The sequence below is a fragment of the Cupressus sempervirens genome, chromosome 1 (assembly GCF_028749045.1).
Source record: "Cupressus sempervirens isolate cs-2001-9-10 chromosome 1, ASM2874904v1, whole genome shotgun sequence".
In the NCBI taxonomy this organism is placed as follows: Eukaryota; Viridiplantae; Streptophyta; class Pinopsida; order Cupressales; family Cupressaceae; genus Cupressus; species Cupressus sempervirens.
The window spans coordinates 9459756-9483937 of record NC_143118.1 but is presented as its reverse complement, the minus strand read 5'-3'; positions in this window follow the sequence as shown (position 1 = coordinate 9483937).

Here is a 24182-nt window from a genome sequence, read left to right as displayed (position 1 = left end):
GAAAGCGGCCGTTCCGTTCCGTTCCGTACGTCAATATCATCATCCAAAATTCAAACTCATCTACAAAAATCAAAATTTAAAACAACTTCTTAAAAAAATAATTTAAAACAATTTGAAAGCAGTTCAAATTTGAACAGGCGTTTGGAAGCTCGGATTTCGCTGTTCAACCATAACAAACTAACGCTCACCACGTCAGCATTAAAAGCTAATAAATATATTTCGACGGCAGGTTTGACATGACTGCTCGTTCAAGAAAAATTCAAACATTAACACGGCACCTGCAAAAAGATTGAATAGCGTTATGTGCGCTTTCTTGCACAAATAAAACGTTGTCTTTGTCGACGCCAAATAAGATTTAAACGCGGCTTTCCTCATTTTCTCAGACTCTTTTTGAGACCGAGTCCTCTTTTCTGGTTTCTGATTTGTGATTTGGCTACGTTAATTAGAAATAATTTCTGGTTTTCTTTTTATTTTTGGCTGACGGAGATTTGGAATGCATTCGTGTGATGCTTTCGCTGGTGTACACAACACGAAATAAACATGATTTTTTAATGTGTTTTGTAAGTGCAATGATTGGATGGAGAGTACCATTGTTGAACGGCACACGCAAAATTCCGTGTACAGGCAATTCATCATTGGATTGAATGTTCAATCATTATACATTGCATCATTATATCGAACGTTTTAGTTCTCCTATACAACAAGGTAATTAAAAAATAAGTTTTCAATTTTCAATCTTGTTGTAAGTTTAGCCTTGTATGATTTTCAGTCTTATATTAGGTTTTTTTCTCAAACATTTAATTCAATTTCTCTTTTTCTTATATTGTGATGATGGATTACATTGATGTTAAAAAATTTTACATAATCAAAATTTCGAAAAATTACATTGATATGGATTGTTGAAATTTAACATCTTTGCTTTATGTAGACTTTGTCAAGTTAGCCGGATGATCAAGTGTTGTGGGTGGATTTACTTTTTGTTCTTTCGAGTCAAATTTTCTAATTTTCATGATTACTTTTTTCAATTATTATTATTATTATTATTATTATTTTCTAATTTTTAGATGTAAACTTAAGGTCTAGATTTTTCGATTTTTGTTATAGAATAATCTAACCCATTATAGATCTTAGGGCACCAATAAACACCATTTGATTGAACGAGAATCCATTAGAACCACCATAGATACGATCATAGCATGTAGAGAAATCATGATACAACTAGCGAGATAAAAAGTTGAATGATTGTTAATGCTCAAAATAAATTTAGAGTTACTAGAAGCAACATACATGTCAAGATGTTGAGAAGAGTAGGTTAATGGAAAACTACAATAATATTACGTGGATGCCTCACACAATAGAGAGACTTTCGTGGTAAGTACAAGGGAGAAATAATTAAAATTGCTAATGCAAAGATACTTGAATTTGAATGAAAACCATGAATTATTAAGAGAGTGAAATAGGACTTTGGATGAGTAGTAAAAACCATTTGAGGATCTTGTAGCTAAAAGCTATTTTAATATTACATTACTAATGTGTAAATCTTATCAATAAAATCGCATTGTTTAGATTTTACTATTTAGTTAAAGGTCCTTTCATGCCTTGCCAAAAAACTACAACCCACATGATAATTATGATTCAAGCTACATTTTTAAAAATTGTTCCCATGTAAAAGTTTCTATTTTAAGATATTTTTGTGTCTTTTGTGGTACACAAATTGTCTGAATATCTTGAAAATACAAAGTGAGTAGGAAATGGATAATTATTCACTAGGATGATTTTTGTGCATTGACTATATGTAACTATTAAATCTAAAATAAAACTATAATATGTATATGCACTTTATCCATGTGTGTGTATATAAAATTAATGAACATTCTAAGAAAATAAGATTTTAATAATTACATATTAAATATAAAAATAAATGTATATTAAAAATCTTATATAATATACATTACTTAAATAGAATGAACTACCAAAGTTTTTTACTTAAATCTAATTTTTATTTATATAATTATAATTCAATAAATAGTGTTTATATAGATATATTATTTCATATTAACGTGAAAAATAATTCAAAAAAAAAAAAAGAAAATGGTTTTTGACCTTTAATATATAAAATTGTAAGTTCCAACGGTTGATTTTTATATACTTTATTTTGACGTTGGCTAAGCTTCAAACAAAATGCACAAAAACAAAAAACAATTTGAACTTGTTTTTTTACTAAATCTTGATTTTTTCTTAAATTTTTTACTATTTTCAACAATAAAATATACAGATCATAAAGAACAAATGTTAAAAATTTCAAGAAAATACATTGTATTTTGATAAAACTTAACAAAGTCCCTTTATCTAGTACTTTTATTAAATAACTTTTATAGCAATTTAAAGAAACTAAACGTGAGACAATTCTAAAAATATTCATAGAAAAACAACAATAATGCCAATCCACGCATCTTGCTCATTAAAGTTGGTAAAATAAGACAAACAATTTTCACTAAAGTTTTGCGACGTTAAAGAAGAGCAAAGTGCACAACTTTTATTTCTTATCTATGAATTACAAGTGGCAGAATGTGACTTGAGGAGGAATAAACAAGGAGGACTCTTCTCCATTTCCAATGTTGCAGATCCAAATTCACATAAATTAAAAATAAATGCAAGCTATTTCTTTTCTTTAGTTGGAAACTGGTTGAATAGATTAATAATAATAATAATAATAATAATAATAATTCTTCAGTCTCTACATTGAAGACACATAACAAGACAATGTTCGCGATCTCTCTTACTCATAAAATGATTACAATTTTCTGAAGCAGCATCACGATTCTTGTTTTCTTTATTTCGTTTTCCTTGATAAATCTGGATTGATTTTGTTAAAGTTTATACTGAAACTTCCAAGAAAATCGACAAAATATGTAAATGAGAAAAAGAGAGCGATGACAGTCAATTCTCACGAGTGAGATTATTCACATCCACTCTCCATTAAAAACCTTATCTTAATAAAACATTATTTTTCTCACAAGTTGACCGTTCCCATGAAAACAAACAAAAATGAAAAGCCGGCCAGTCAAGAAAATTCCAAACGTTACAAGAAAAAGATTATCTTGTTATTATTATTATTACATTTTAAAATGCAAATAGGAATACATTGCAGACTTGATAACCTCGATCTTGTATATTTTGTTTAAATTTTAAAAAGATGCAAAGGTCAATAAGTACACGTGGTTGTTAGACTTGCATTGACGTGGTGGTATAAATAAAGAGAGTAAACAAGGGCGACTCGTAGGATGTTGATTTTGCAAATAGACGACTGGTATTAAGAGTTGGTTTAGCTCATACCAACACCAACTAGGACTAATTTTGCTTTTCACTAATAAAACGTGGAGTTTTTAGACTTGACCTTAAACCATTCAAAAAAAACTTTTTCATCATGTAGAATAGGTATTTCACCATTTAAAAATAAAGCACATTTTGCTATTATAAAGCATGATTTAAGGGGAAAATTAAATTTAAGTTTAAATAATGATTATAATTAATAGTTGTAAGAGTATTTATAATAGAGAGTTATAGTGTATTATTGAGTGCTGTGAAATAAAAAATAAAACAATCAAAGAAAGTTATTGTGTCTAGATAAAGTAATGAACAATACATGTGATCAAGTAGGACAAAATGTGGACAATTAAACCAACTTGATAATAACTAGTAATTAATCACAACACATAAAAAAAAATCAAACAAAAGTACTCTTGGCAAAATATCAACATTTTTTTTTTCCCCTGAATCTGTAACAAATAATTTAAACTACAAACATTTATATACTAAAATCCTTATTGCACATAAATTCATCTTTCAATTTTGTGCATATTCATCACTCCATCACAGCATTAACCTTAGGTTACCTTTAACTGCTAGTGACGATGCGATCTTCAACTTTCGTTGCTTCACAACCTTAACTCATGGTAAACGTAAACTGCTTGGGACCATGCGATAGCCTTAAATCTTAGCTGTCATATTCATTCTTTACATCCTCACAACTTGAAAATCTTCAACAATTTTTCCACCTGCAATGTTGCATTAACCATGTGAAATTGATTGTCCCTTTGTGCGTAACTTCATGACTTAAGATTTAACTTTCCGTTCAACTATGCAATGTTGTGATGACCTTTGATTTAATCGTGTTGCTATCTCTCGCAGCTTTGTAACCTTCATTGAGGTTCAACATTAACATCATGCTACAATGCGATTTATATACTTTCGCCACTTTGTAACTTAAAATGTCTTGAATGCTTCTTAGCTGGCGACCTCACGAAAACTGTTCACCTTAACTATTGTTGTCTCTTGCACTGTCGCAACCTGCTTTAAGAATTAACCTTAACACCTTGTGACACCACGAATACATGTTTTTGCTCCATCACAACATTAACCTTAGGTTACCTTTAACTGCTAGCGACGATGTGACCTTTAGCTTTCATTGCTCCGCAACCTTAACTCATGATCAACTTAAACTGCCTGTGACCATGCGATAACCTTAAATCTTAACTATTATGTTCATTCTTTGCATCCTCACAACTTGAAAATCTTCAACTATTTTTCCACCTGCAATTTTGTGTTAACCGTGTCAAATTGATTGTCCCTTTGTGCACAACTTCACGATTTAAGATTTGTAAGAATTTGCCTTAGAGAAAAATTCACCCAAGATCAAGGAGCACAAGAACAAGCACATAGTAGACCAAAGAGTATGATCAATATGAAAATGCTTACTATTATTAGAAGCATGTACATACACACTACAAGAGCCTATATATAAAGGCCTCTAAGATGCATCTAGAATGTGTCTAGAAAGAACTAGGAGATAAGCATGACAACTAAGCACATATTGTCCACAATAAGAGGATAAGCATGATGAGGTGTCTAGAATGTTGTAGACACCATGTGCTCAAATAATGTGCTAACTCCTAAGTGTAGACAACATGTGCATAATTAGAGTGCAAACTCTTGTGTTGTCAACATGACAACTCAAAAGAGTACGCATACTCCTAGGTGAGTAATAAATAAATAACAAAATATATGCATTAACCTAAGTAAACTTAAGTAAGTGTAAATAGTAAATACTTATTTACACCAACAAGATTTAACTTCCCATTCAACTGTGCCATGTTGCGATGACCTTTGATCTAATCTTCATCTGACAGTGATTTCTCTGCATAGTGAGCTCAATTGCCTGTGATATCTTCTGTTGAAATGCAATTACTGCAAATCTTTATCCTCAAAATCCTTTTGAATCCTTAGATGATGAATCATTGGAGTTTACAGATCTTCTTCTCGTTAAGGAGACACTTATAACTAACCCACCAAACCCTAAATCACCTAGCCCTTGACCAGAGAAATGCTTACACAATTTCTCGCATAGGTTATCTTGAAAGGGGATGATGAGAAGAGAGTTCATCCTAGAGGCATTCTAGACATAGACTCAACATTGACACATTGATTTGACTTCAACCTAAAGCAAAAATGGGATGAATTGAAAATTGGGCAACAAGCACCTAACCAATAAGACAACCTACACATGAAACATTTACATAACAATAATTACAAAATTATGAGATAAAACTACACATAATGAACTACACAATCTCTAGTTAACATCTAACACTGAAATCCAAGATGAGTCTTCTAGGCATTAGAATGTTCCTTACACCTATCATAAACTTGTAATTCACTTGGGTACTCCATTTTGAACCTATAATTTCTATACAATAATGTCTTATAAAATTTCATATCACATCTTGCAAGTTAACTGAAAAATGCAACTCCCTCTAATAATTCTTTTACAAATGTCATGGATGTTCTTACATTTTTATATGGTAGGCCATAGTTTTTTATTTTAGAAGTCATATGAGTCACCTTTTATAACTTGAACACCTCAAAAAGATCCATTATTGTAATTATCATTCTTTGGTTAGGACCCATTTCAATATTTTAAAGCCTTCTATAGCTAGAAATCATATGTTTATATTCTAAATACATACATAGAAACATATATGAATGCATACATACATACATTAGTTCCTAACATTAGAATGAAAGTTTGAGAACCATTTCTTAACATTTTCAACCTTATGAAAACATTGTATTAGCGAAGGGAATAACACCATTTCAATTATCTACTAGGGGTTGAGAGGCTATACCAAAGAGGAATTTTTTGGTTAAGCATACTTAACTTGGAGTGGTTTTGAGATAGGTGATCTTCTACGAAAGCCCAATTCTTCAATTCTATGAGCATCACTTAAATGCGATGAGTGGTTAGTAGACCATTCATTCTAATGAGAGATGGGTTCTTGTGAACAAGTACTCATGAAACATGGGTCAATGAATTTAACTCAAAATAACTCAAAATAACATGGTTGAATCTCAATAGAAATGTCATTGTTTGACTTTGAAAAGTGTCTCCTAGTTATGAATTGATAAGATAAGTAGGCTCTAATATCAATAGCTCATATAACACAACCATTGATAAAGTTTTACAAATGAGCTTAACCTTGGAGAACACTAAGTGGTTAAACGTAATTAACTTTGAGTAGTACTAGGATGGGTAACCTCTAGGGTAGGCCCAATATTTGTGTTTGCGAGAATCACCTAGATTCAATGTGTGCTAAGTGGAGCATTCATTCTCATGAGAGAAGGGTTCTTGTGAATGATAACTCATGAAACATTGGTCAATGAGTTTGATTTAAAAAGTACACAATTGAATTTTGATAGAAATATAATTAGTTGACTTGTTATGGAACATGTCGCTTACTTATTAGTTAGGAAGAGTTTCCCCATCTAAATGAGTGTATTGAATTGATTCTTTAAAAGCAATCCATGGAACATGTCTCTTACTTATTAGTTAGGAAGAGTTTCCTCATCTAAATGAGTGTATTGAATTGATTCTTTAAAAGCAAGCCTACTTAGAATAGGCCCTAGAATCAAGATCAAAATTTTAAGGATAGTTGGATTCCAGGGTAGATTAATTTATTAACACTACCATTGAATGGTCAAGGAACATCTTTTCATTGTTTAGGCCAGTCTTTCCCAAGCTCCAATCTTACATCTTCAATATCTTTTGTGTTATAGATTGGAAGAGAGTGGTGCGAGGAGGGAATGAAATGCAAAAGAAGATGAAGATTTATTAAGATTTGAGGGTGCAACTTAAAGGACAACAAAATATTTTAGGCAATCCTCAATAGATGTCATTTTAGTAGGATAAAACTATTTTATGACAAAGATAGTGGTTATGGTTTGTATAAAAGACACAATATTGAATAAGGTGACCTTGATAATTATAAAATAAAAATTTGGATTCTAAAGATAATTATTCCCTTAGAAAGTTTATGATGTAGTGCAAGGTAGGTCTATCCCCAAAGGAAATGACTTAGCTCCCAAAAAATAACCACACAATGGAAATATAATAATAACACAAAGATATAGATCCAAAACAACATCAATTCTCATAATAGAATCACAAGATTTACATCCAACATGCTCGACTGTAAGGCCTTTTAGGTTACGACCAAATACATCAACAGTTATAACAACAATTCTACAAGACCTCGTAAGATCCAGACCCCAGCTAGCCTTGATCCACAATTTGGTAGAAAATTCCAAGAAGAATCTAAACTTGTGCTTGTAAGCCACTATGAAACCTTCTTGTTTCCCAAGCCCACACTTAGCTACTAGCTCTATAAAACTTCTCTCCTCTCAGTTACTCCATGTTGAACTGAATCCATTAAGACATCACACGACCCTTTTCTTATAGTAAACCAAGCCACAAGTTGGCCTAGCAAGTTACATTAAATAAACCCTCGAGCCACAAGTTGACTTGGCAACATATATTAAATACATTAGAAATAACTAAATACTTAGAACAAGCCTCAAGTTTACAATGTATAACTAACTCATATGGCAACATCAAAATACATGCCTTTAGGCATAGGTCCATGTATCATCCAACAATCCAAATCCAAGAGTGCATGAGCCAAATCCCATTGATCAAAGTTTGCAAAAACAATCTCCAATGTCTATCCACAAAATTAGGAACACGCTACTGATAGCCACCAAAATGACTAACTCCAATACAATTACTCCAAACTTCATGTGCACTTTGGACAATGTTCGCTAATGTGCCTCGAACACATCCCCAACTATGTGAACCATAAGTCCACAAATCTGAGCCGCTCTTGCATGCAAGATTGCTAACTACCCCAGGATGCTCCTGCATCAATTTAAAACTCCAATTCATTGGTGTATAATTTAAGGAGTTAATTTGAGTACATCTAATGTAGACCCTTGGTTTAACTCATATAGGCTAGCCAACTTATTAAGTTTTTTCATTGCATCGAAGGATATTGTCTAGTTGATTGGTTATGTCTTATAAGAAAGAGTAGATAACCAAGTCAAGGAATGAGAATTCAACCTGCATAAGATATTTTGACATGTGAATATATTCTTATAATTGAAAATTATAGGTCATATGATTTGATGTAACATTTTTTCCTATGATCAATTCATGAGCCATATTTAGGATTTAACATAGACATATAATATGAATGATCAAATATGCAAGAACCATACCCCTTATCAAGCCCTCCAAATGCCTCTATAGCCTAGCCTTTTTGTTCCCTATTGTACATCTATTTTAAACTTATGTTTAGAAAAAAATAGTTTGCAAAGGAGAGGGTGTATTGGTTTTTTCTGTCCACCTCAGAGTACATTGAAAGTTCTATGAGTTTTGAATGTTTATATTTGGCCTATAGACATAAAGATTTGGATGTTAATATCTGACCTATACACATAAGAAAAACAAAGCTAATAAATCTTTTGTAATTTATTTAACCTTTTTATAATCATACACATGAAAAATGTTTAATTTTGTTAATAAAATGCTTATTTCAATAAAAAAGATGTAATTAGCAAACACTTTTCTCAATATTAATTTGAGCTTCCAAGCCAAAAATGAATACAAACAAAACACAACTACCTTAAATATAGCAGTTCAACCTAAAATGTAGTCCTACATTAAAGATGGATAAGGATAAGATGGGTAGTAGCAGGTCATATTAAACTTCTGTGGTTTAACTTATTGCAATGAAGTTTGAACAAGTCTTTCTTGTTAAACAATAAAGTAGTTGGAGAACATTGTAAGTCGACCGATTCAGCAGGTTGTGAGTAAAATAATGGGGTTGTTTAATGCAAAGCATGTGCAACAAATGTGTTTCTTTTTAAGTCGGTCAAGGAAGAGCGGAAGGTAAGCAAATAGTTCCGTTGCGTAAGAGGGAAGAGTTGTGTGGAGGGAATATTAGATAAAAGGTTTGGTAACAGAAAGTTTTTGGTGTGAGTTTTAATCAAAAGGAGTTTGTTGTTGTGGTTCACCTCACTTCTTTTCTTATACCTTGCTTTGCCTTTGCTTTCTAAATAAGTAGACGTATAAATTAGTGCTACTTCTCCTTACCCACACGCAACCAACGAATTTGTTCTCAACAAGTCTGATCCTTGGCCTCTTTTACACGTTCTCACGACACTCAAGAGAAGATGTTTTGCGTGATAACACTCTTGTTGAGCATGAAATATCAACAATGGATGGTCTTAAAACAAAATAAAGGAGTTTAGTTAGGTAGACAAGAGGATTTTAGTTGAGAGAATCATAGATTTCAAAAGATCTATATAGCGATTATAAGGCTTATGTCAAAATATTAGTAAAGTTCTTGATGTTTATGTTATAATTATGCTATCAAGATTCTATTAGTAAATCATTCTATTATCTATTATGTGAAGGTGTTGCGAGCTATCATCTTTAGTAGAATTAAAAACTCTTTTTGGGTATAGACAAGGGTTTTCTTACCCAATTTTAGTGTGAACAAGACACTTTTCTTTAGCTTGTTCCTAGTTAGATCCTTTTCATACGAGTTCACATGCTAAGTTATTTTAGGAAGTTAGGAATCTTTTTAGAAGCATCTAAATGTCGCGTGATCTTCTCCTATCATTTAACTAGTTGACTAATTGAGATTGTGCTCTAATCTATTATACTATAACCAAACAATAATTTTTCTCTTGAGGCTTTCTTGTAGAAGACATATTTGTGTTTTGCAGGGAATCATATAAGCTTGAGTCAGTTTGTAACACTACATTATCAAAGCTTTATATCTACAAATCCTTTCTCAAATCTTGGACATGGTCATGATTAGGCTTTCTTTAAGTGCACTTTGATAAAAAATGGACGTCACAATAGAATTCAAGGTGTTTGAGAAAGTCAATTGAGTTTTGATTCATCCAAATTGGACAAATGAGGCCAAATCTATGTTAGGGTTTCAATTTGAGAGCTGGTTGCCAAACAATAAAATTAGAACACTATCTAGGCCAAAATGAAACCAACCATCATATTTGAAAGGCCCTAAATTTATAAGGTCAATTATTAAAACATTTAAATATAAGACTTTATCTTAGAATCTCATTGTAATTTCATCTTGTTGCTCTGAAATTCATTTGCATGATAGTATATAATATATACAATTGATATGGATTTGTAGCCATATGAGCAATCATGATCAAAATCTATAGCAAGGTCATGGTTAATGAAATATTATGAATGAATCAATTTTTTTGGGTTTAAGAACATTCTGCCCCATAAACATGGTACCATTTTTGTGTCATTGTCTGCATCAATGATTGATCATATTTGATATGGTACACACTTTATAAAAGAAATCAATTAAAAATTTATATCTAGTTCTTAGTTTAAAACTCTAAAGTCATTATTTTTAAGTAGGAACTATAATGGCTTGCTAGGGAACCCAAGAGTCTAAGTTAACCTAGACAAATTAACCAAGTTTACAATTTTTTTTTTCTTTTTGTCTTTTTAAGAGTTTACAATTAACAATGTAACACAATATGAAGGAAAAGTAACATAAGATAACACACACACATAAAAGTAACTCAAACATAGATTACAAATCTCAAGGTTCCATAACATAGAATTTATTAATAGATAAATAAAGATAAATATAAATCATAAGTACAAAGTCTCACATCCATAGATGAACATCAAGTACATCATCACCTAAGTGAATAAATAGACACAACTAAGACCATGAATATACTCAACGATCCAACATTCATTGTACATGTCACAAGCTATATAATAATGGCCAAGTACAAAATATAATACAATCTCTAAAGTATTAGAACAGATATGTTGATACATGGTACCAAATACAAGATATGTAGAATAAGAACAAGTCTCATATAATTATTATTTGGTGGAAAAAATAGCATCAATGAATTTAATAATATAAGCTAGATGAGATTAATTCATTAAAACAACACACTTTTTCACAATAAGTCATTCAATACAAGAGAAAGAGGGGATTCCAAACATAATTCTCAATATGACTCAAGTTAGATTAGTAAAAATCAAATAGGATGAAGGGATGTCAATACTAAACCTAAATTATACTAAGGATGTATACAAATAATTGCTTTTTCATGAAATCTTAATAAACTTTAAATGTGGAATGTGAGTGTAAATTGAACCAATTGATTAAATGGAAAAGGTAAAATAGATGTAGGAGCAATATGCATGCAATCAACCCAATTGAAATATGAAAATAGATCTACAATAAGACATTTAAGAAGGGGTCAAAAAATGACCTTTAAATATGCAAAAGAAAATGTTTCTTTGCTCTAAAAACTGTGGATCTGAAACAGTAACTGAGATACTAATCGTGGATCTGCAACTAGGACAAAAAATCCAAACAACTCCAAAAAACCTAGATCTTCAGGTATAGGTTGACAAAAAGAAAGTCTATCAATAGGTTTATGAGATGCCAACCATATTTCTCAAGCATCAGAACAAAATCGACCTAGATTTTTCCTAAAACCCTTTGTTGATAGTTTTCATAACTAAAGTCACAATTATGATAACTTGTTCCTACATATAAGAGAAATGGGTTTTGTTTTGTTGAACGAGGGATTGCCTTGGTCAAGCCCTGGATTGACGAATCAACCTTGAAATTAAAATATAGATATGATAAAGGACATGCTAGCATGCAGTAGAACTGAGTTTAATAATGAGAAATACCATTACCTTTGTAGATTCAACTGAACTTGATATGTGATCAAGTATGATAATGTAATAGCCTTGACTCAAAGAAACCAAAAGAAAACCATGGAAGTCAAACCCTCATGAATGGAAATGTTTGTGACATGTATTAATGAAGTATGAAAGATCTTGGACAAATTAATGAAATATCTCTTCCTTAGAAGCCAAAATCCATTACCACATTGAAGGAAGAAAGTGATGAAATCTTAAGGACATAAGCTCCCTATGTGTCAAAAATGTGACCACTTGTATAAATATTTATATGGTAAATATATTGTTCTTTTGATTTAACTCTTAGATGCCCAAATTTGTGAACAAAATCTGGTTACAACAGTTGGAAAGTTGCTTTTGAAAAGACTAACCTTCCTCTTAATTCTTAGGTACAACTCCCTATTGCAATATGATTGGCAATGAATTATGTTTATTTCTAAGTAAAAAACAGGGTATGTTCTTAACCCGAGAACAGGAGAGGTAAAACAAGCTAGGCCTAAAAAAGAACTAACTTAGGCAAGAAATGGTATTTTAAGATTGATTAAGTTTATGAATTCACACATCTTATGAACCCACAAAGCTTAATGATTCAGCAATGCATACTAACTAATACTAAACTGATTCAAAAGGAAATTAACAACAGAGAAAGAAAAACTAGCTCAAAGGAAAATACAAAAGGGGTTTCTCTTGCACCTATAATAACATTTAACTATTATCTTTAGTTCACTGTCTCAAAATAGGGGAGTGAAGCTTTGTTCTTTCCTTGATTTAATTTAGATGAAAGAGAAACATAAAATTAACACGAAATAGAATGGAATAGACAATAATTGACACAAAATACCATTCAATTGTCTCTGCAACATCAAGTATCTCACACAAAAAATTAGTCAAAAATTAGTCGACCATTTATTAATATTTCATTCAAGTACATATATGATTTTGAGATGACCGTTACAAAGGAATTTAAATCGATTCATCTCTTCAAAAATGACAAATGACAAGGAGCTAGTTTGTTCATTATAATCATTACATCAAAACATGAAAGAAGCAGAATATGAATCACTTCGCCTTCTTTCCCTTTTCTGATTTTGTCCTATAGGCCTTGGCAAAAATAATGACTAGAATCAATTCCTCATGCCTAGGTAAATGTACATTAGTATATCTTAAGAGCCATTTAGAATGCTCTCTGTCCAAATCTTTAACAACATTTAACCAATCTTGTATCTCTTCTATGGCCATGTGTACACACCCACCAAGTTTCTGGAGTTCAGAAACTTTTTTTTGGTGACCGGAAGATATCCCTGTCAAACTATCTATGTAATTGGAGAAGTTTGTTCGCATGACAGTTATCCCAATGATTCCCTTCCCTTGTCCACTAGTCTGGGAATCTATCTATAGACCTGATAGGAGTTGATAGTCTCTATCCTGATCCTTCTTCACTTTAGCTTTTGTTTTCTTAAGCCCTTCCTCTACTGCCATGATCATCTCAAACTTGAACTACATGCTTTGAAGCCACTCAAATAAAGGCTCATCTCCTTTAGGAAAGATCTTCACTTCAACAACCTCCTTAGTCTTTATATGGATAATCATCCTCAGTAAAGAGAAACAAACTTTAGTTTTAACCTTTTCTGTTGCTAGGGTAGCTCTGTTAGCTGAAATGTTTTCATTCTTTGTTTCCAACCTCAGTATGGCATTGCCAATCTATTCTATAATGGTAAGTCCCTCCATCCTGAGTTTCCCGCTCCACTCTCTACCAATTTTCCTGAAGTCTTTATCTTCTTGGAGCTAAGAGATGAGTGCTTTGACATTGGCAGCAATAGGATCACTAGTGATAGGCATTCTAGAGACGCTCGCCAACAGGGTGACCAATTGCCTGATGAAGCTGTTTAGTTCATGGATTTCTGCCTTCATTTTGACCTTTGATAATTTAAGAATTTCCAACTATCCCTCTATTACCTCATTTGTTGACTTCCATAGGAAAACCTTGGTGTCATGTTCGACCTCCCTGAGATCTACTAAATGTAGGAAAAATCATTTGTAGACATGTCTTCGATTCTTCCTTCTTTGGTAGGCTTTGCGATCGCCATTTTTAGGACCCCTATTTTAGGATCTTGTTCGAGGATGGACAAGGTCTTTTACTTTTTGACCTTTCTCAGTGCCAATCTAGAGTGGATAGCAAGAGACAAAGTATCTTTGTTGGGAGATCCTTCATCTCTCCTCTTTCTTTTTCTATCTAGGGTGTCCTCCAGCCATGAATCCATGCCTATCACCTTGGAGGTAGTCCCGAGAGAGTCTATGCTGAACATCTTTTTCTTGATCAGGGTAATTGTTTTTGCAACCGAAGAGAAAGGATTCTTTGGGCCTGTAAAATGAGCTTTGAAGAATCTGGGCCCTTATCTACCTCTGAAGTGTTCTTCATTGCCTCATTAGATTTAGTTGACTCACTATCACTGCTTCCTCCATCTCCTAGATCTACTACTTGCACTTGGGGACTACTTGGCAGGAGAAGTGTAGCACTTATAGATGGAATTGGGCTGCTATGAGGCGAGAGGGGAAGAGTGACTACAACATCTTTTGATTCCTCCAACTTATTCTTCTTAGTTTCTGAGGGAGTTCCAATCACTGGGAGGGAGCCATCCTAACAAGTCCTAGCTATGGAAATACTTTTGTTAGCAGGTTGATTGCCTCCATCTGATGGTTGAGCTACCCCTTGAGAAATGGCTAGGGTTGCTTTTGATATGCCACCCTGGGAGGAGGAAGCCATTGCAACTATTAAGGAAGCTTGAGTGGTTGTACTTTTTCTTTGAATCCTTTTGGTTGTCGTCCATTTGACCTATTTTCTGTTCCTTTTGATAATCTAAGCCAGTATCATATCTAGCTCTTCCCCTGAATCCTCATAAGTTTCCAAGCTAATCAAAGTGCTCTTAGCTTGGTTAGGTAAGTGTTTCTATACATGTTTTGACCATCATCTTCTACTCCTTCTACATCGATATTAGCTTTATACATTTTCACTTGATCAACTGTCAGTCTTGTGAAAACACGATCGCGGCTCTCGAACTCATCCTTGCAATCAGCTCAGTAGTCCTCAATGGTGGTAATTGGCTTGATAACACTTCCAATTTGTAGAACATCCTTTGCATACCCATTTGGATCAAACATGGGCCTCAATCCTTCGTACATTTCCATTTTGTACTTCATTTCGAACACCTTCAACATGTTCTTAGCATCTGAATGGGTGTCACAGCTGAAGGCTCCCACCTTCATGGGAAATTCATACTCTTTCTTCCTCAGACTCCCACTCAACACGTTCACTTGAGTAGCTTGTTGCATGATCTCGATCAACGTGATCATATCACTATGATATCTCGACAGCTTCAAGGGGAAACCATCAAAAGCTGCAAGATGCAAATAAAAAAAGGATGAGAACTGGATGAAATAACTCTCAAATTGGTTGATGGCTACCATGGCTTCAAGACTAAATCTCCTTCTGGACTTCCCTGAAGTTCGTTGCAAATTCTCATAGTAAATGGATCATTAACTTTCACATACTCTGCATAACTATTTTCCAATTGTAAGCATGGGTAGAACTCATAAGACTTCACATCATCAAGAAAATTTTCCACTCTTGGGAGACCTAGCCATAATTGTAAAGAAGCCAACATGTAAATGAGGAAAGAGGACATATAGAATGCATTGTAGAACTTTGCGGCACAAAGAGCATTGGATAGAATCTCATTTACCTCATGAGCCCAATCAATAAATTGTGTGTCAGAGCAGATGAATTGCATTAAAAAGAAATATTGCTCAATGAAATTCAAATCTTCTACCTCACCATTTAGTCTATGTAGAAGGACCAAGATATCAATGATATCTGGTTTGAGATTAGTCCCAAACAAGGTCTTAGGAACCTTACACTTGGCACTCCACAACTTTTGGAATCATGTATGCATGATTTCTTTCTCCAAATAATCTTCTTTGTGAAGAACTCAGAAATGGCTCCTCCAAAGGTCAAATTTGAGAATTCCTCTCATTCTGGTACTCGCAGGCAATTCACCATAGTTTGCTTTTCTATTGAAATCAAAACCATGTCATCTGGAACCACAATTTGCCTTGTGTCTCGATTGTAATGGTTTATACATTCATATATTAACTCTGGGGCCTGAACTACAACCAAAAAACCAATTGCCTCGACCAACCCACATCCTCAGAGCTTCTTAGTGATGGGATGAATCCACTCAGACCTCACTCTTTTTTGAAAATCTTGCATGTCAAAGAAATGGAGAGAGGTATCTGTGAAATTTTGCAATTTGGATTATTCCATTCAACTTGTCGAAACCCACAAATCTGGTTGCCATTGTTGTGAGAACAAATTTTGAATTAAGAAAGTGAGAAGAAAAGCTAATGCAATAGATATTGGCTTTAGAATAACAGTTCAAACAAAGAGCAGTATTTTGTTCAACTGTTCATGTTTCCATATATATAGGAGCCTTGATTCATCTGTTGACCTTTAGAATTCACCCCACATGAATGAATTGAAGGAGAGATCCATTGAAATAGTAAATGTGTGGTTTTAATACATATCTCAGGGTCTTTTCATTTTTTCCATTGGCCCAATAGCAACTTGCTATCTCCCCATACTCACTTTCCCATTTTCTTTTAAGTTTTGGGAAGTTAACAATATAGTACTTCGTGGGAAAATATCCGCTCGATTGAATTCTACTCATTAACTCATTCCCCATAATGGTTAGATTATTTTTATTATCATCTTGAGATGTTTTATGCACAAATTGCAGGCCCAATCTGCTTACTAGCTTGATATTCTTTAAGATCTGGGAAATTGTCTTCATGGGCTGAAAACCCGTCCAGGAGAAGACAATTTGTATTTTTTTTGCCAATGCTTCCCTTTTAATTGACCTTTAGACCATTGTCCTTTTTGGGTTCAGAAATGTCTAAGTGAGGTGCAAAATTCTGTAGGGGCCCACTTATTGTTTCTTTTCCTTCAGAATTGCCTTTTGCGAAAAACCAACTTCATGGGTTGGGAATCCACTGAGGAGAAGTTCATTTTGAGTTTTTCACCAAATATGATTATGAAAATTATGACAAATCTTTAACATTTTCTGAGGTAATAATAGTAAATGGAACATGGATTCGCCATAGGGTACTTTTCTATTTTCTTGTTTTTGATCCATATGTATCATTTGGTGCCCTTCATGGGAAATCCACTCTTCATGGGTTAGAAACCTACCAAGGAGAAGATGAGTTCTAGATTTCTGCAAGCTTCTATTTCTATTGATAAAGTGATAGATCAAAATTGGATACAACTTGTAAATGATCAATGTATGAGCAACATGAATCTCCATCAGACTAGGCACTAACCTACCTGTAAGGTCATTTTGACAAAATGGAGAACCACCTGACTATGAAATGTGGAGAAGGGGAAAATGAGATATCCAATGGAAACTCGTTCCAACTAAGGGGACTTAGACCTAGACTCAAACACAACTAAGAACTCAATAAAACACAAGTAATCACTTCTACTAATCAGTTAGAGGATGAAAAGTGGGGCAACACTAAGATATCTAATAAATTAGTAGTCTTGAATTATGACTTATAGCTTCCTATCCATAGTGTACAAGAATCATGTAGATAAAGATGGTGGCTCTCAAATGAACCCAATAAGAAAGATCCCTGCAAGGTGCACTATATAATAGAAGATTCAACTAGATCTCAAGCAATGAGAGTGAAAGTATCCAAGATCTCCATGACAAATGCAAATGAGGGTATGTGCAGGATCATGGTGTGCCAAAAGTGGAGATGTGAAAAATATGTTGTTTTGAAATGTCTAAAAGTGTTTCAAAATCCACTTTGAATTTTTTCCCACCCATCTTGATACCAAACCAAAAATATAATACCTTTCCTTATTGGGTACCTAGTTTGAGAATGGGTATCCGATTTGAGAATGGGTATCTGATTTGAAATAATGGGTACCCAATCTATGAGCCCAAATCATGGCACCAAATTCAAATGTAAAGGGAGTGGGCACCAATTTTTAAGTTAAATATTGGTTTTTACTTGCCAAACTCAAAGGAGGGGGGACCAATTATTATATATAGTTACTAAAATTTATTATATAGTATTAAATAATTATAATTATATTTTATTATATAATTATTTAATAATATAGTTAGTACTTATTATATATTATTATATATCATATATATTAAATTATATATTATTATATATTAGTAACCTAAGTTAATAAACTATATGACGATGTATATTCCTAGGGTCCCCCTAGGGACAAACATGTTGTGTTCCAATGAGTTCGAAGGAGTCATGGGATACTTGATGACGCCTTTCAACCCATTATACAACAACATATGTTCCTAGGGGTCATATTATGCCCAAGCACATGCATTCTGTGTTTCAATGGGTAGAAAGGGATTATAGAGTATCCTATGACCCCTTTTGACCTATTACATGATAACATATGTTCCTATGGGTCCTAGGACCCCTATAGACATACATGTTGTGTTCCAATGGGTTGAAAGGGGTCATAGATTATCCCATGACCCTTTTAACCCATTACATTATAGGACAACATATGTTTTCGAATATATGTTGTCATGTAATGGGCTGAAAGGGGTCATAGGGTATTTGATGACCCCTTTTAACCCATTGGAACACAACATGTATAGAGGGGTCTTAGGACCCCTAGGAACATATGTTATAGTGTAATGGGTTGAAAGGGGTAATAGGATTTCAACCCATTGGAACACAACACACATGATAATAAGGTTCCAAGGACCCCTAGGAACATATGTTATCATGCAATGGGTTAAAAGGGTCATAAGATACCTTATGACCACTTTCTACCCATTGGAATACAAGAGGTATGTCCTTAGGGGTCCTAGGAACCCTAGGAAAATATGATTTCATGTGATGGGTCCAAAGGGGTTGATACCCAACGACCCCTTTCTACCCATTGGAATACAACATTTATGTCCCTAGGGGCACTAGGACCCCTAAGAACATATGTTGTCATGTATTTGATTAAAATGGGTCATAGGTTATCCTATGACCCCTTTCAACCTATTTGAATACAACATGTTTGTCCCTAGGGGTCCTAAGATCCACAAGAACATTTTTATCATGTAATGGGTCGAAAGAGGTCATAAGATATCATTTAACCCCACTTAACCCATTGGAACACAACATGTATGTCCCTAGGGATTCTAGGAACCATATAAGCATATTTTGTCATATAATGGGTCAAAATTTGTCATGGCATGACCTATGACCCCTTTCTACCAATTCAACCCATTAAATGATAACATATGTTCATAGAGGTCCGAGGACCCCTAAGAAAATATATCATGTGTTCAAACGAGTCAAAATGGGTCATAGAGTACCCCATAACCCCTTTCAACACATTATATGACAACATATGTTCCCCTAGGGACATAAATCATGTGTTTGAATGGGTTGAAAGGGGTCATAGGGTAACTTATGACCCCTATTGACCCATTAAATGATAACATATTTTCCCAAGGATCCTAGGACCCCTATGAACATATATCATGTATTTGAATGAGTCGAAAGGGATCATAGAGTACTTTATGACCCCTTTCAACACATTTCATGACAACATATGTCTTTGGGGGTCCTAGGAACCTAGGGACCTATTTTATTTGTTCGAATGGGTCGAAAGGGGTCATACAATAACCTATGACCCCTTTTGATGAATTTCATGACATGTGTCCTTAGGGGTCCCAGGACCCCTAGGGACCTATTTCATTTGTTTGAATGGGTCGAAAGGGGTCATAGGATAACCTATGACCCCTTTTGACACATTTTATTACAACATATGTCCCTAGGGGTCCTTGGTCCCCCAGGGACCTACTTCATTTGTTCAAATGGGTTGAAAGGGGTCATAGGATAACCTATGACCACTTTTGACACATTTTATGACAACATATGTCTCTAGGGGTCCTAAGACCCCTTAGGACCTAATTTATTTGTTCAAATGGGTCAAAAGGGGTGATAGGATAACCTATGACCCCCTTTTGATACATTTCATGACAAAATATGTCCCTAGGGACCTAGGACCCCTAGGGACCTATTTTATTTGTTCCAATGGGTTGAAAGGGGTCATGGGATAAACTATGACCCCTTTCAACACATTTCATGATAACATATGACCCTAGGGGTCTTAGGACCCCTAGGGGCATAATATTATTGTTCATATGAGTCGAAAGGGGTCATAGGATAACCTATGATCCTTTTTGATGCATTTCATGACAACATATGTCCTTAGGAGTCTTAGGGCCCCTAAGAACCTATTTCATTTGTTTGAATGGTTCAAAAGGGGTCATAGGTTATCCTATGACCCCTTCTGACATATTTCATTACAACATGTGTCCCTAGGGGTCCTAGGATGTATATCATGTGTTCAAATGAGTTTAAAGGGGTCATAGTGAACACTATGACCCATTTTGACCTAGTATATGATAACATATGTTCCTAGGGTACTAGGACCCATAGGGAAATTTATTGAGTGTATGAATGGATCAAAAGGGATCATATGGTACCCTATGACCCCTTTCAACCCATTATCTAACAACATATGTTCCTAGGGGTACTAGGACCCCTAGGGACATACATAATTTGTCTGAATGGAAAGGGGTCAAAGGGTACACTATAACCCCTCTTGACCCATTATATGACAACATATATTCCTAGGGGTCCTAGGACCCCTAGGGACATACATCATGTGTTTGAATGGGTTGAATGGTGTGATAGGGAGCCCTATGACCCCTTTTGACCCATGAAATGAGAACATATGTTAGGACCCCTAGGAACATACATTATGTGTTCAAATGAGTCAAAAGGGGTCATAGAGTACTCTAAGACCCCTTTTGACCCATTATATGACAATATATACTCTTAGGGGTACTAGGACCCCTAGGGACATACATGATGTGTTTGAATGGATCATAATGGATGATACAGTACACTATGACCCCTCTCGACCCATTATATGGCAACATATGTTCTTAGGGGTCCTAGGACCCCTATGGACATACATCATGTGTTTGAATGGGTTAAATGGGGTCATAGGGCGCCTTATGAACCCTTTTGTCCCATCAAATGAGAATATATGTTCCTAGGGGTCCTAGGACCCCTTGGAACATATATCATGTGTTTGAATGAATCGAAAGGGATCAAAGAGTACCCTGTAACTCATTTCGATTGATTATATGACAACATATGTTCGTAGGGCTACTAGGACTCTTAGGGACATACATTATGTGTTTTGATGGGTTGAATCGGGTTATAGGGTGCTCTATGACCTCTTTTGACCCATTAAATGAGAACATATGTTCCTAGGAGTCCAACGACGCCTAAGAACGTATATCATGTGTTCAAATGAGTCAAAAAAGGTCGTAGAGTACCCTATGACCCCTTTTGACCCATTATATGGCAACACATATTCCTAGGGGTACTAGGACCCCTAGGGACATACATCATTTGTTTGAATGGATCCAAAGGCGCCATATGACATGCTTTGACCCCTCTCGACCCATTATATGACAAAATATCTTCCTAGGGGTCTTAGGAGACCCTAGTAACATACATCATGTGTTTGAATGGGTCGAATGGGGTCATAAGGTGCCCTATGACCCCTTTTGACCCATGAAATAAGAACATATGTCCCTAGGAAGACATTTCATGTGTTCAAATGAGTCGAAAGGGGTCATAGAGTACCCTTTAAATCATTTCAACCCATTATATGATAACATATGTTCCTAGGGCTCCTAGGACCTCTAGCGACATACATTATGTGTTTGAATGGGTCAAAGGGGTCATATGGTACCCTATGACCCCTTTTGACCCATTAAATGATAACATATGTTTTGAGGGGTCCTAAGACATTAAGGAACATATATCATGTGTTCGAATGAGTCAAAATGTGTCAGAGAGTACCCTATGACCCCTTTCAACCCATTATATGAAAAAATATGTTTATAGGTGTACTAGGACTCCTAGGGACATTAATCATGTGTTTGAATGGATTCAAAGGGGCCATAAGGTAGCCTATGATCGTTTTCAACCCATTATATGACAACATATGTTCCTATGGGTACTAGGACCCCTAAGGACACACATCATGTGTTTAGATGGATCAAAATGGGTCATAGGTTACATTGTGACCTCTCTCAACCAATTATTTGACAACGTATGCTCCTAGGGGTCCTAGGACCCCTAGAAAAATACATCATGTGTTTAAATGGGTTGAATGGAGTCATAGGGTGTCCTATGAGCCCTTTTGACCCATTAAATGATATCATATGTTCCTAGGGGTCCTAGAACCCCTAGGAGCATATATCATGTGTTCAAATGAGTCAAAAGGGATTATAGAATACCCTATGACCCCTTTTGATGCATTATGTGTCAACATATATTCCTAGGGGTACTAGGACCCCTAGTGACATATATCATGTGTCTGAATTGGTTTAATGGGGTCATAGGGTTCCCTATGATCCCTTTTGTCCCATTAAATGAGAACATATGTTCCTAGGGGTCCTAAAACCCCTTTGAACACATATCATGGGTTTTAATGAGTTTAAAGGGGTCATAGAGTATGCTATGACCCCTTTCGACGCATTATATGGAAACATATGTTCTCTGGGCTTCTAGGACCCCTAGGGACATACATTATGTGTTTGAATGGGGTCATAAAGTTCTCTATGACCTATTTTGACCTGTTAAACAAGAAAATACATTCCTAGGCCCTATGAACTCTTTTGACCTATTAAATAAGAAAATACATTCCTAGGGGTCCTAGGAACATATGTCATGTGTTCGAATGAGTTGAAAGGGTAATAGAGTACCCTATGAATCCTAAGCACACTTAATGTGATCGAATAGGTCAAAAGGGATCATAGGGTATTCTAGGAGCCATTTTGTGCCATTATATCACATTATTTATTTGGTTAGGGGTCCTAGGACCCATAAGAATACATATTGTGATTAAATGGGTCAAAGAGTGTCAAAGGGTGCCCTATGACCCTTTTTGATCTTTTAGAACCATTATATGTATGTCTAAGGGTCCTAAAGCCTTTAAAAAAAGATACTAAGGATCCTAAAAAGGGATAATACTATTATAAAAAAAAATTGAAAAAAAAATTTAAAAAAGGGTATCCGATTTGGGAATGGGTACCTGATTAGACTTGGTTTTTATTTGGATACCAACCCTCCATAGTCAACATCAAAAACATCCCAAAAATTTTTTTTTGGCCTATTATTGTGTGTTTCTAACTTCAACCATGTAGCTGGCGACTTTTTATTCATCCAAATTTGATGAAACGAAAAGGGTTTCTTGATATCGTTCTTAGCTTTCCATCAATTTAATGTTTGTTAAATTATGAGTTTAGTAAGTAATTATTACTTATTTTTGAATGGAGCTAGCTACAATGTGCTAGTTGACATATCGATTGAAAAATAGCCACAACTTTCAAAAAGTATAAGATTTTTGAAATAAAAAAGATGTGTCACATTCTATGCTTTGACTAATATAAGGAAAGAAAAAGAAAAAAATAATTTTGAATTTTTTAAAATTAGTTAAGGTGGTCAGAGATGGGAGTGTTTTTATTCTAAGAATGCTATAGTAGAGAATTCATAACTAATTATTTATTTGGAATAAAAATACCCAAAAATATTTGTCACATCTGAGCATGAGTGCATTTTTTACAACTAGAATCTTATAGAAAATTATTATCATTTGATTTTGATCAAGGTGGTCAGACATACACCTACTACTAATTTTTGTCTTGAAACTTTTGTACTACTGCATTAAAATCCAAAAATTTACCAATTTGTTTTTTTTCCTTTAGATAAAGCCTAGTAGTTTAGAAACTACATTCAATTTCCTATAGATTATTTTCTTACAATTTATTTTTATATAAAGTTCATAACTACTTTAAAATTATGCATCAAGTTGACATAACCCTGATTTTTTGATTTTTCACTACCACTTAAGAGCATAGTTTGTTTG